The following is a 13698-nucleotide window of genomic DNA, read 5'->3' on the forward strand; positions in this document are numbered from 1 at the left end:
CCGCTTATCACATTGGTGGTTGGAGTCTGTCCCAGCTGACACTGGATGAGAGACGGGGTTCACCTGAACAGGTCGCCAGACTATCACAGGCTGACACAAAGAGACAGATAACGGTTCACGCTCACATTCACACCTACAGCCAATTAAGAGTCACCAATTAACCTAGCCTGCATACAGTGTTGGGCTTGTTCATTTCTTGTTACTCATTTTCAAAAGTAATAATACTGCTTTACTTATTTCTCCCTGCCAGTAGTAATTCATTACACTACCTATTATATTACTTTTCTATAACACCCGATGATGTTGGTAATAGCATAGCTTCCCAAAATCCAGATGTTTGCCTCTGTGTGAATGTCTTGGTAATCACCAGTAAGTGTTGCTAAGGATAGATAGCATGCAAATGTGTTTTGTTTTGTTTTTTCCTGGGATTCCTCAGCTGACTGTGACTGGTATTTTCCCAAGGCTCTGTCTGAAAAACAGAGAGTCATTCATGAAGCAACATTTCATTCAAAACATATCCAGCCACAGTCTTCCTAATGTCTTTGTAGCCTGCAGCTGTCCATGAGAAAAAAAACAGTTTTACATGTTTAGCCAGTGTTGGACTACAACCGACCTCCGCGACCAAGGAGGGCTGACATTTGGTGGGGTATTTCTTCCTGCAGTTTCACTTAGTTGTGTTGTCAGTTGTAGTAGATGTTTCAGACTGGAGCTTTGAGGACGTGTTTTTCACAGTGAAGTCAAAGTAATGGGAGTATTTCCAGCTGCTAAGGTACGTTTCCATCTTCCAAACTACCTTGCTGCTTTGTGATGTGTCTGTGCGAGCATTACGAAAATGAATCCACTGATGTATTTCAAGTCAGTAGTGATGTTGTTGGGATTCACAGGACCACAGATGGTTTATCATTTGGTAAAATCATCACTGGACAATTTAAAGACTTTTTCCTCTGCATGCTCTTTGTCTTCAAACAAAGAGGGCTATGCGACACCCATCTCCACAGGAGATCTCACCTCACACCTCAGTGAGACTCAAGTCCCAAAACTTACAGTGACATGTGACTCTGATGTCACAGGCATCTGTAGATCTTTGCTCCCTTCCACAGACCTTCCTTTTCTTGCTCCAGCTGCTGTAGCAGCTGCACCCCTCTTTCCGGCTGGGCCTGGGACAGCAGAGGCCCAAACCCCTGCTCCATAGCCCAAACCACTAAAGGGAGTGCAACTGATCACAGACTCTGTTGCAAACACAAGGCCATTGCAACTAGCTTTCTAACAACAAGGAACTAAGTGAGTTTGCACCCAGTGTCTAACTCTGCAAGGACCCCGAGCGACCAGCTTCCTCGGATCAGAACCTTTGGAACAAAGGACACAACAAAGACTGCAGCTGAAACCACACCTTCCCAGCCTTCTTCTGCCAGCTAACAAAGCAGTACACCACCAAGTGACTCTTTCTCCCATCCACTCAAGGATCGGTAATGTAACAACTGGGCATAGCTTATCACAGCTTTACAGGCTAAGCAAGACTGTTTGACTTGTTGTATGTGATTTGATGCTGTTCATTGAGTTATTGTTGTGATTGTTGGCAGTTAGGTCATTGATTAGTTGGCTTCGCCAAAGCTAAGTGTTTAGTTTGCTAATACTGTTCACAAACAGATTCTTGCACACAACTAAACAATCTCTGCACTAATCCAGACCGTTTGCAACACACATCACATTGACATAGACTCATTAACAAACAGGCTATCAACAGAGCTACACCCAAACAAGCATTTTAAAGTTCCCGCTTCTTTTCCTTTGTCTTTGTCCTGACCACACAGTCAGACAAACACCTCCCCCGAAACTGAAGCAGCCTTGATTCGGCCATTTTGGTAGTTCTCTGTTGTCAGCCATTTTGCTTTGTAGGCCAAACTGCTCCTTGATCATCACACCCGCCTTTGTCTTTCTCTTTTATCTCTCTCTCACACACACACAGACACACACATATACACACCAAGCTTGTATATAGTTAGTTAGAATTTGTGTGTTTTGGTTTGCTTTGCTAATTTGTGAATAAATATAATTCTTTGGAATCATGCCTGCTGTCTGTTGAATGTTGCACAAGGGTGAATGAATAGTCAACCTCTGCTGCATCAAGAACTCCGAAATCCTTCAGGCGTTACTCAATTCAATTTTCAATTTTATTTATAAAGCCCAATATCACAAATCACAATTTGCCTCACAGGGCTTTACAGCATACGACATCCCTCTGTCCTTAAGACCCTCACAGCGGATAAGGAAAAACTCCCCAAAAAAAAACCCTTTAACGGGGAAAAAAAAACGGTAGAAACCTCAGGAAGAGCAACTGAGGAGGGATCCCTCTTCCAGGACGGACAGACGTGCAATAGATGTCGTACAGAACAGATCAGCATAATAAAGTAACAGTAATCCATATGACACAATGAGACAGAGAGAGAGAGAGAGAGAGAGAGAGAGAGAGAGATGCAGGTAATGACAGTAGCTTACAACAACATTAATGAAAGTAATAATATTATAGTTATAGTTCTGGCTACTGTGGTACAATATGTTGAAAGTATGTATTAATATCTGACAGTATACTTGTGTGACAATAGTCATATGTGTATAATAACAGTAGAAGTATGACTAATGACTAATGATGGCAGCAGCAGCAGGAGGCATCTGGCAGGACCACGGCAGCAGCACAACCACACACGTCACACTGTCCAGGCACCGCTGCGGTATGAGTTATTCTGAGAGACAGTGGAGCACAAAGGCTCCGGAGAAGAAGCCGAGTTAGTGACATCCAGAATGGCCGAGTTAGCAAGATGCAGTAATAGGATGAGAGTGAGAGAGAGAGAGAGAGAGAGAGAGAGAGAGAGAGGGAGAGAGAGGGAGCCCGGTGTATTATAGGGGGTCCTCCGGCAGACTAGGCCTAAGTCAGCCTAACTAGGGGCTGGTACAGGGCAAGCCTGAGCCAGCCCTAACTATAAGCTTTATCAAAGAGGAAAGTCTTAAGTCTAGTCTTAAATGTGGAGACGGTGTCTGCCTCCCGGACCGTAACAGGAAGATGATTCCACAGGAGAGGAGCCTGATAGCTGAAGGCTCTGGCTCCTGATCTGCTTTTGGAGACTTTAGGGACCACGAGTAACCCTGCGTTCTCAGAGCGCAGTGTTCTGGTGGGATAATATGGCACTATGAGCTCTCTAAGATATGACGGAGCTTGACCATTTAGAGCTTTATAAGTTAACAGTAGGATTTTAAATTCAATTCTGGATTTTACAGGGAGCCAGTGCAGAGAAGCTAAAACAGGAGAAATATGATCTCGTTTCTTAGTTCCTGTTAGTACACGAGCTGCTGCATTCTGAATTAGCTGGAGAGTTTTTAAGGACTTACTAGAGCTACCTGATAATAGAGAGTTACAGTAATCCAGCCTTGAGGTAACAAAAGCGTGGACCAATTTTTCTGCATCTTTTCGGGTCAGGATAGGCCTAATTTTCGCAATATTACGCAGATGAAAAAATGCAGTCCGTGAGGTTTTCTTTAAATGAGAATTAAAAGACAAATCTTGATCAAATATTACTCCGAGGTTTCTTACGGTAGTGCTAGAGGCCAGAGCAATGCCATCTGGAGAAACTATGTCATCAGATAAAGAGTCTCTGAGTTGTTTGGGGCCAAGAACAATAACTTCAGTTTTGTCTGAATTTAACATCAGGAAATTGGTGCTCATCCAATTTTTTATGTCTTTAAGGCAGTTATGGAGTTTAGTTAATTGATTACTTTCTTCTGGCTTCATCGATAAATACAACTGTGTATCATCCGCATAACAATGGAAATTTATAGAGTGATTTCTAATGATGTTACCTAAAGGAAGCATATATAGAGTAAATAGGATTGGTCCGAGCACAGAACCTTGCGGAACTCCAAAACAAACTTTGGTACGTAAGGATGATTCATTACGAACGTCAACAAATTGAAAACGATCAGATAAATAAGATTTAAACCAGCTTAGTGCTGAACCTTTTAGGCCAATTAAGTGATCCAGTCTCTGCAGTAGAATTTGATGGTCAATTGTGTCAAACGCCGCACTAAGATCTAATAAAACAAGAACAGAGACGAGTCCTTTGTCTGAAGCAATCAGAAGGTCATTTGTAATTTTAACTAGAGCTGTCTCAGTGCTATGATGCACTCTAAATCCTGACTGAAATTCCTCAAATAAATTATTATCCTGGAGAAAATCACACAGCTGGTCTGCGACTACTTTCTCAAGGATCTTTGACATAAAGGGAAGATTAGATATTGGTCTATAGTTGGCTAACACCTCTGGATCCAGGGTGGGCTTTTTTAGGAGAGGTTTAATTACAGCTACCTTAAAAGACTGTGGTACATAGCCTGTTAATAGGGATATATTGATCATATCTAATATATGAGTGTTAACTAAAGGAAAGACCTCCTTAAGTAGCCTAGTTGGGATGGGGTCTAAGAGACACGTTGATGATTTAGATGAAGAAATCACTGCGGTCAATTCTTGAAGAGAAATTGGGGAGAAGCAATCTAAATATATATTAGATTCTACAGCTGTGTTTGAGGTTAGATAGGTAGGCCTACCATCTGAGGGCAGGAGGTCATGAATTTTGCCTCTAATAGTTAGAATTTTGTCATTAAAAAAGCTCATAAAATCATTACTGCTAAGGGCTAAAGGAATACAAGGCTCAATAGAGCTTTGACTCTCAGTCAGCCTGGCTACAGTGCTGAAAAGAAACCTGGGGTTGTTCTTGTTTTCTTCTATTAATGCTGAGTAATAGTTTGCTCTGGCATTGCGGAGGCCCCTCTTATAAGTTTTGAGACTGTCTGTCCAGATTAAACGAGATTCTTCCAGTTTGGTTAATCGCCAATTCCTTTCAAATTTTCGCGATATTTGTTTTAACCTACGGGTTTGAGAGTTATACCAAGGAGCAAACTTTCTTTGCTTTGTTAACTTCTTTTTAAGAGGAGCTACAGAGTCGAGCGTTGTTCGCAGCGAGCCTATGGCGCTATCAACAAAATGATCAATTTGGGAGAGGTTAAAGTCGGCACGGGAAACCTCTGTTACTGAAGGTATTGGTATTGAATTTAACGACGAAGTAATCTTTTCCTTAAATTTTGTGACAGCACTATCTGATAAACATCTAGTATAGTAACTGTTGCTGAGTGGCGTGTAATCGAGTAAAAAGAAATCAAAAGTAATCAGATAATGATCTGATAGCAAGGGATTCTGTGGAAAGACTTTTAGGTTATCAATTTCAATTCCATACGTCAGAACTAGATCGAGGGTATGGTTAAAACAGTGAGTGGGTTCATGTACACCCTGACTGAAGCCAATGGAGTCTATTAATGAGATAAACGCGGTAGCCAGGGAGTCATTATCAACGTCGACATGAATGTTAAAATCGCCTACAATAATAACTTTATCTGATTTAAGAACTAAACTGGATAAAAACTCTGAGAATTCAGATACAAATTCAGAATACGGGCCAGGAGCACGGTACACTATAACAAATAAAAGTGGCTGCGAGGTTTTCCAGGTCGGATGTAAAACACTAAGAACGAGGCTTTCAAATGAATTATAATCTAGTTTAGGTTTAGGGCTGATTAACAGACTAGAGTTAAAAATGGCTGCAACTCCCCCTCCTCGGCCGCTGCCTCGAGGAATGTGGGTATTATTATGACTGGGAGGAGTGGACTCATTTAGACTAACATATTCATCTTGACACAGCCAGGTTTCAGTGAGACTGAGTAAATCAATATGATTATCTGATATTAATTCCTTTACTAACACTGCTTTAGACGATAGAGACCTGATATTTAACAGTCCGCATTTAATTCTCCTGTTTTGTCTTTCTGTCACAGAAGAGGTTTTAATTTTTATGAGGTTGTTATGCACAACTCCTCTTTGTTTAATTTTAGATTTAAATAATTTAGGTGGTCGGGGGACAGACACCGTTTGTATAAAACTATGAAAACTATGGCTGGGTAACTGAACTAGAAGCTCAGAGAGGCGTTTAGGACTGCAACTCTCTGTCCTGGTCTCAACTCTGGGTTGTCAGGGATTTAAATTACTAATAAAATTTGCCAGGTTCCTAGAAATGAGAGCAGCTCCATCCAAAGTGGGGTGAATGCCGTCTCTCCTAATAAGACCAGGTTTTCCCCAGAAAGTTTGCCAGTTATTAACAAAACCCACATCGTTTGCTGGACACCACCTGGACAGCCAGCGGTTAAATGATGACATGCGGCTAAACATGTCATCACTGGTCAGATTTGGGAGGGGTCCAGAGAAAACTACAGAGTCCGACATCGTTTTTGCATATTCACACACCGAGGCAATATTAATTTTAGTGACCTCCGATTGGCGTAACCGGGTGTCATTGCCGCCGACGTGAATAACAATCTTACTGAATCTACGTTTAGCTTTAGCCAGCAGTTTTAAATTTGATTCAATGTCGCCCGCTCTGGCCCCAGGGATACATTTGACTATGGCCGCTGGTGTTGCTAACTTCACGTTCCTCAGAATAGAGCTGCCAATAACCAGAGTTTTATCCTCAGCGGGTGTGTCGCTGAGTGGGGAAAAGCGGTTGGAAACGTGAACAGGCTGGTGGTGAGCCGTGGGCTTCTGCTTGGAGCTGTGCTTCTGGCGAACCGTAACCCAACCTCCCGGCTGAACGGGAGTTACCGGAGGACAGTTAGCTGAGGCTAAGGCTATGCTATGTGGCTCCGCACCGGCTACAGGGGGCTGGCTAACTACCGCAGCTACTGAATGGTTTTCCATGGTGCGGAGCCGCGCTTCTAATTCACTAAGCCTTGCCTCCAACGCAGCAAATAAGCTACACTTATTACAATTACCACTGTCGCTAAAGGAGGCAGAGGCATAACTGAACATTTGGCACACCGGGCAAGAAAGAGCAGGAGAAGGAGAAGCCATGGCTAAGCTAAAGTAGCTAACAAGGCTAAGAGCGTGCAAACAACAGCTAAGAGATTAGCGAGAAAGTCGTAGAAAGAAGGAGAGCTATAAGTGCTTAAACAGAACCAGTGTGGGTTATGACTTGAAGTAGACGTTAAAGCAGCGTTAAAGCAACTGAGGTGAGAAAGCAGGCTAGCAGAATTCACCAGAGCAGTACAGAGACACTGTCACAGAAACACCGGAAATGACACAACTCGCTTACCGCAATACGTCACGCAATATGTGTTGGAGGGTTACTGTTAATTTTGGTTGTTGTCATTAATTTAATTATTAATCAAACTCCAAATTAATAGTTTAGCTTATTTTATGAGGCTCATATCTTTAACTGGCTATCATTTTTCCCTTTACGGGAATGGTGCCCCACGAGGTGATTTAATGTTAATTAAGTCACATTATTTAACATAATTATTAATTATTAAGAATAATTAGGGACCGAGCCCGAAGGCAGAGGACTTCTTACAGAGCAGTCCTTGCCGAATTGTTTTTGCTGCGTTTATTAGGGACCTCGGCTGAAGGGTGAGGACCCTCTTGTTTTGGGTGCGTTTATTATTAGGGACCTCGACCGAAGGACGAAGTCCCTCTTGTTCCTGTAAGGTTTATTAGGGACCTCGGCTGAGGTCTCATGCTCTCTGTGTCTGTGTGTCTCACAATCTTTAAAGGACAGATTACAGCAGCAGAATCTTCATTTGAAACAGCAAATACACATTATTAACCCCTAAAGTGCCAAAATGGGCTCTCTAGCGCCACCTAGGTGCACTAAAATGGCCACTGTGGCCCGTAGGAATGTCGTAGAAATATCAAACCAAAACTGCCGTGTTCGACATACAAATCACGCGCTGACACCCATGACCTAAATCCAACAGGAAGTGAGCTATTTGACCTTTCAAAGTAAGATTTCGCCTCAAACATGCTCTTAAAAAAACATCTCCTCCTACACTGTTTATTGTATCGGCTTTAAAGACGCACACATGCCACCTCAACTGCTGCTAAACAAATCTTCTGTATAACTGCCATTCCCAAACAACGGTTTGGGAATGGGAAGAACTTGTTCGAGGAGTTAAATCTCCACTAAAACAGGTCTCTTCTCTGTGTTCTGTCTCTGTCTGTCTCTGCTCTTCTACCAGGTGCACATGGCAACCGCTGTCACACACAAACTCACAGAAACATGATGTGTGTGTGTGTCTACATCTTACATGCAGACATGACAGGGGCACAATCTCCATTTTAACCCTTTAGGTGCCAGAGTTTGTTGAAGAAAATATTCCATTTTCATTTCAACATTTCAAAAGGCTGTCGCCTCAAAGTGGTGAGAGATAAAGGCATACTGTAAATGAGAAAAATATTCATCATGACCCAAAGTTTGTCATGGGAGTAAATTAACGCATCTAATTTGCATACTGTGACATCACTTGGCGGCAGTCATATTGGATTTCATAAATCTCAGTAAAACAGCATTTTGAACATATTTACACAGTAGATTTCTTTTGTTTTGTGTTGTTTTTGTCATCTCTTCCTCAAAATAAAGGAAGAGGAATCTGATGGGAATAAATTAACTCATCTAATTTGCATATTGTGACATCACTTCTACATACCTACATCTACAGAAAGCATTCAAACATCAAAACGTTCAGCTCTGTAAGGATTTTTTGATGTTTGTGGCAATATGTTTGATATTTCTAAATAATTCACAATGACGACATAAGCTGGGGTCTGAAACAGGCGCGAGTGCGAGGTCCCGCCCAACGCTGCTTGCAGCTTTAATTAGGGACCAAGCCCGAAGGCAGAGGACTGCTCACAGAGCAGTCCTCGCCAAAGGCGAGGACCCTATTGTTTTTGCTGCGTTTATTCTTTCTTTCTTTCTCCCGCTGCCTCTTTGAACTGGAATTTGACCCCCTAAACATGCTCAAAAAATCACCAAAATTAGCACGCACATCAGAACCGGTGAAAAATTTTAGAAAATCATGAAATTAACCCCTAAAGTGCCAAAATGGGCTCTCTAGCGCCACCTAGGCACACAAAGATGGCCGCTACGGCCTGTAGGAACGTCATAGAAACATGAAACCAAAACTGCTGTGTTCGTCTCATAAAGACCTAAAAATCACACGCTGACACCCCTGACCTAAATCCAACAGGAAGTGAGCTATTTGCCCTTTCAAAGTAAGATTTTGCCTTAAAACTGCCTTTCCTAAAAAATCTTCTTGTCATACACTCTTTATCCTATCGGCTACAAACTTACACAGATGACAGATCAACTCCTTCTAATCAGATTTTATTTATAACTTTTTCATTACTCGATTAGTTTGGATTTTATGGCCTCCTAAAGGTGAGATGTCAGAAAAACGTCCTGACGATCTTCAAAAGCTGTCCCATAGGAAATGAATGGCAGCAGGGGGGAGAAAGAGACCAATCTTTGGGCTTTTTCTAGCCTTTACAGTGTCTCCATACTATGTGCTACAGACTCCATTCCAACTCTCAAATGTTGCCACAGGTCTCATCTATTCACTCATGTTTTCATCTTTTTCATATCTTTTACCGTTTTTAATCTGTGCCTCTCAAAGTACCATGAGCAAAAGTGGAGAAATTGTCAGTTTTTAATGGGTGTGTATTGCCTGGAATGCTGTGAGCTAGAGTGGAGAGGCTCTAAAAATCGTCTAAAACCTTTGTCTTTAACTCGCTACCATGGCCACAACTTTCACTGTACAGACATAATTTATACCACAAAACGTAGGAAAATTTGTCCTGCTCACAGATATGTTGACATGGAATCTCTCACACGTACACATTTTTGCTGGCTCCAAAGCGAAGGGAGCGCCGATTTTTTTCTCATTCACTCCCATGTAAACTCAGAGGAGAAATTTTTGGAAACAGCTGAGGTGCAACACATTTGTAACTCGCTCCTCTGACCACATTTTTGACTTGAGAAATATAAAACACGACACGTGCTTTCACGAGAAGTGGCTGTCTCTCACAATCACTTTATTTTCTTGATTGGACCAATGGTTTGGGTATGGGAAGAATTTGTTCGAGGAGTTAAAACCCATTATAAACAGCCTTTCCTGATCTGCTCTCTCATGAGCTCTCTGTGTGCCCCTCAGGTGCAGGCAAGTCATTAATCGCCATGACAACGGCTGCACACACAGACACGCACACCCGGCTCTCTCTGTCTGTGTGTCTCAAAATCTTTAAAAGACAGATTACAGCAGCAGAATCTTCATTTGAAACAGCAAATACACATTATTAACCCCTAAAGTGCCAAAATAATAAAGTTCTTATCTTAGCCATCTGAAAAGATCAAATACATTGTTTTTGGTGCCTAACTGTTTCCCAAGTATATTAGTGCATATGTGAATAAATAAATTCGCGTCCAACGCCTCATCGCTCGAGTTGAAAATATTGAACTTTTGAGGCGAATTCGCGTGACGCTGTGCCGCGAAAGCCAATCAGCGTTGAGATTCTCCTGACGTCACTGGCGTGTGTCAACAACAATAAACTGCTACTCACCGGAGACAGATGGACAGGCGCTCCGCAGCTGAAATAGAGCGGCTGTAGTTGGTGTCCTGCCGGGAGATCCTGGCGCCAACCCTCGCCAACAGGTCCTCAAACTGGGCCCCAGTCAGCCTGAAGTACTGCTGAAAGCGGCTATCATCCAGACAGAGTTCTTGGAGGAGGTGGTGAAACTCGCCGAGCTGGATGCGCTTCTGCAGGATAGGGTGAACCCAAAAACGACGGCGTTTGGCCCTCCGACGCATTTGGGACTTCCAGAGGAGGTAAACAACAAAGCAGCGATGGTGGTTATCTTGCCATGGTCGTCAGTGACGTCTTGACGCCCCGACGTCCAGTTGTTGATGCCGAGATGAAGGAGAAACTTATCATTGCGGTGTGCGGCTACCCGGAGCTATATGATACTACGTGTCTACTCTGCAGAGACCGCAACAAAAAGGAGCAGGCTTGGGTGAAAGTTGCCGAGGAGACTGGTCTACTTGGTAAGTTCTGTAAATATGTGTGTTTAATTAGTTTGCAGAATGGTTGTACTATGAACGTTAGCACTAGCTTCGCTCCGGTTAGCACAGCCGGCTTCCCCGCTACTCGCGCGAATGATGCGATGATGCGAATGAACAAAATGGTCAGGCGTCCAAACTCGGGCGTTACGGGCGGCGCGTTACTCGCGTCACGCGCATGCAATTCGCTTCACTCGCGTCCGGTGTGAACACACAGTAAGACGTGGTAAAATACGATATTCCTCACTATATGAAGTGACTGATAACAAGATCTGTATAATGGATTGTAAAGAATTTCGTCAGGTTTTTATTTTGTAGACAATCAATCTGTATTTATAGCGTGATGGGATGACAGTACAATGATGTGTGTGGTATCCCTGGAAAGCTCTGCTCCTGCGCTTTCATGTGATATGCGTGGCATTTCTGTGCGAGCCTGCGTTCGCGAGTAATCCATCCAAGAGTAATGTGTGTGCAAAGCTGTATGAAAGCTCTGTTATACATCATTTTAGTGTAACTTTATCATTTTTTTTCGCTGTGAAAACATTGGATTACCGACAAGTGCTTGGCCTTCTCGGAAAGCTACAGTCCAGCTGTTTCACGTGATATGTGTGGCTTCTCGCTAGGACGCATGGTCGCGGAGAAAATCCACAGAGAAGAACGGGTGTGAATTTGGACGCACTATGCGTCGTTCGGGCCCATAGGGTTTAAGGGGACATATTATGCAAAACTCACTTTTTCGTTGCTTTAGTATGTATATTTGCATATCTGGAGTGCCTCCCCACCCCGTAAGAGTGATTTTCAACCACTAAGTCTGTTGCGGCTTCCAAAACAGACCTTTTAGTCGCTGAGAGTGTGAGGTTGGGTCTTCAGATTCGCAGATTTGTGACGCGCTAGGAGGCTATGATGACAGATACACTGAGATCCAAAGATGCATTTGGCGCATTTATTATGAACAAACGGCGCAGAGCTGTCACAGCGTAGCAAAGATGGATGAATGGAAAAATGAAAACCAACGGATTAAACAGATATGGCGGCGACGTTGACATATCGCAGCAGCGGGCAAACCCACTTGATGCAGCGTCTACGTATATATGTCTATGCGAATACTCATGTTTCCCTACATCGCCTCCCTACCAAAGAGGATATCAGAGCGTGTGGCTAAATTTTATTTTTCAGGGAAACGTCCCAGCTTCAGTGAGCAAAAGCGTTTTTGTCTGTGCCAATCACTTCACGCCAGACTGTTTCAGCAGCCAGGGTCAGTATAAGGCTGGACTGGCAACGAGATTGTTTCTAAAAGATGGATCCATACCCACTGTCCGTGGCTACGCCACAGATGAAGGAACTGTAAGTATTTGATGGTGCGTTCCAGGCAACCCGTAACTCGTGTTTTCACAACCTGTAACCCGTGAAAGTGCACTGGAACGGCAGTCAAACCCGTAACTTCCCACCCATGAACTCGTACCAGATCGATGTACTCCCAGTTACGGTTTCTGACGTCACACAGCCCTCTAAACCAATTACCTTACTCCCCTAAACAACAATGGCAGCCCTATGGATGCGGTGTTGATGCAGGTGATACATGGTGAGAAATAGACATAAAATATCCCTAATGTTAACGCATTATTGGCAGCCGCTCTAACAGCTGGTTTCTAGTGCAAGAATAAATCAATACAAAATACGTTTCCAAACACACAGATAACGTAAAAAATAGTCTATAATAGCATCTGTGACCCTATCCTCCTCCGTTTCACTCAAATAAGCAAGGAGCAGGTACCTTTGGCGATAGCAATAATGGGGAAGCACAAACAAACGGTTGCCATGTTCGGAACGCTACAAAGTCGTAACTCGTGACTTGAAGTCGTGACTAACGAGTTCAAAAGCCTGCCTGGAACGCACCATTAAAAAAACAGTGTAGTTTGTGTTACTTTGGCCGTTTAGCACATGAGCTAATGCTAACCGTTGATGTAAATATGTTTACGTTGGGCTTACTGGCCGTAGGATTCACGGTAATGTTAATGTTGGCAAACGTTAATTTGTCATACAGCACTCTTTTAAAACATGGCAGTGAATTGAAAAAATGAATTAGGATATTGAGATTTGATCGCTTCTAACCGGCCGGTGAACCACTGCTCGGCCGTGAACATGCAGCTAGCGCTAGCTAGCTCACCATCCGCGAACAACTTCTCAGTTGTTACTGCTACTGTTCTGACGTGAACACACATGGGAGACCGTCTCCTCCACATGCTCACGGCCGAGCAGACAGTATGAAATGGTCTCAGTTGTTCACGGACGGTGCGCTATTGTTCCGCCGTGAACATGCAGAGAGGACGGTATGAAATGGTCTGTTGTTCACGGCCAGTGAGCTACGTTAATTAATTACCATGTTGTGCTAAAGGACAGTGTGTTAGATGCCCAGGAGCACCTTGGCAGTCGAACAACTTCCTTTGTGTTGGTATACATGTAACTACGTGTGTAGTGTTAGCTGGTGGCATGAGAGACCCGATCTGAGAGTACCAAAACGTTATCTGCAGTAAAGCAATCACTACTTTGTTTTGGAGCCAGAGATGGGGGTTACCTGCCACATGTCTGCTGTGCTACGATTAACGTTAGTTATATGCAGGCAGGGACACAGAAAAGTTGCTTCGCAAATGTGTATTGCTCACTTACTAAATCTAATGTGAAATGAGGGATTTGCATGGGTTTGCTCGGATTATG

Source organism: Epinephelus lanceolatus, chromosome 11, assembly GCF_041903045.1.
Source record: "Epinephelus lanceolatus isolate andai-2023 chromosome 11, ASM4190304v1, whole genome shotgun sequence".
Taxonomy (NCBI): Eukaryota; Metazoa; Chordata; class Actinopteri; order Perciformes; family Serranidae; genus Epinephelus; species Epinephelus lanceolatus.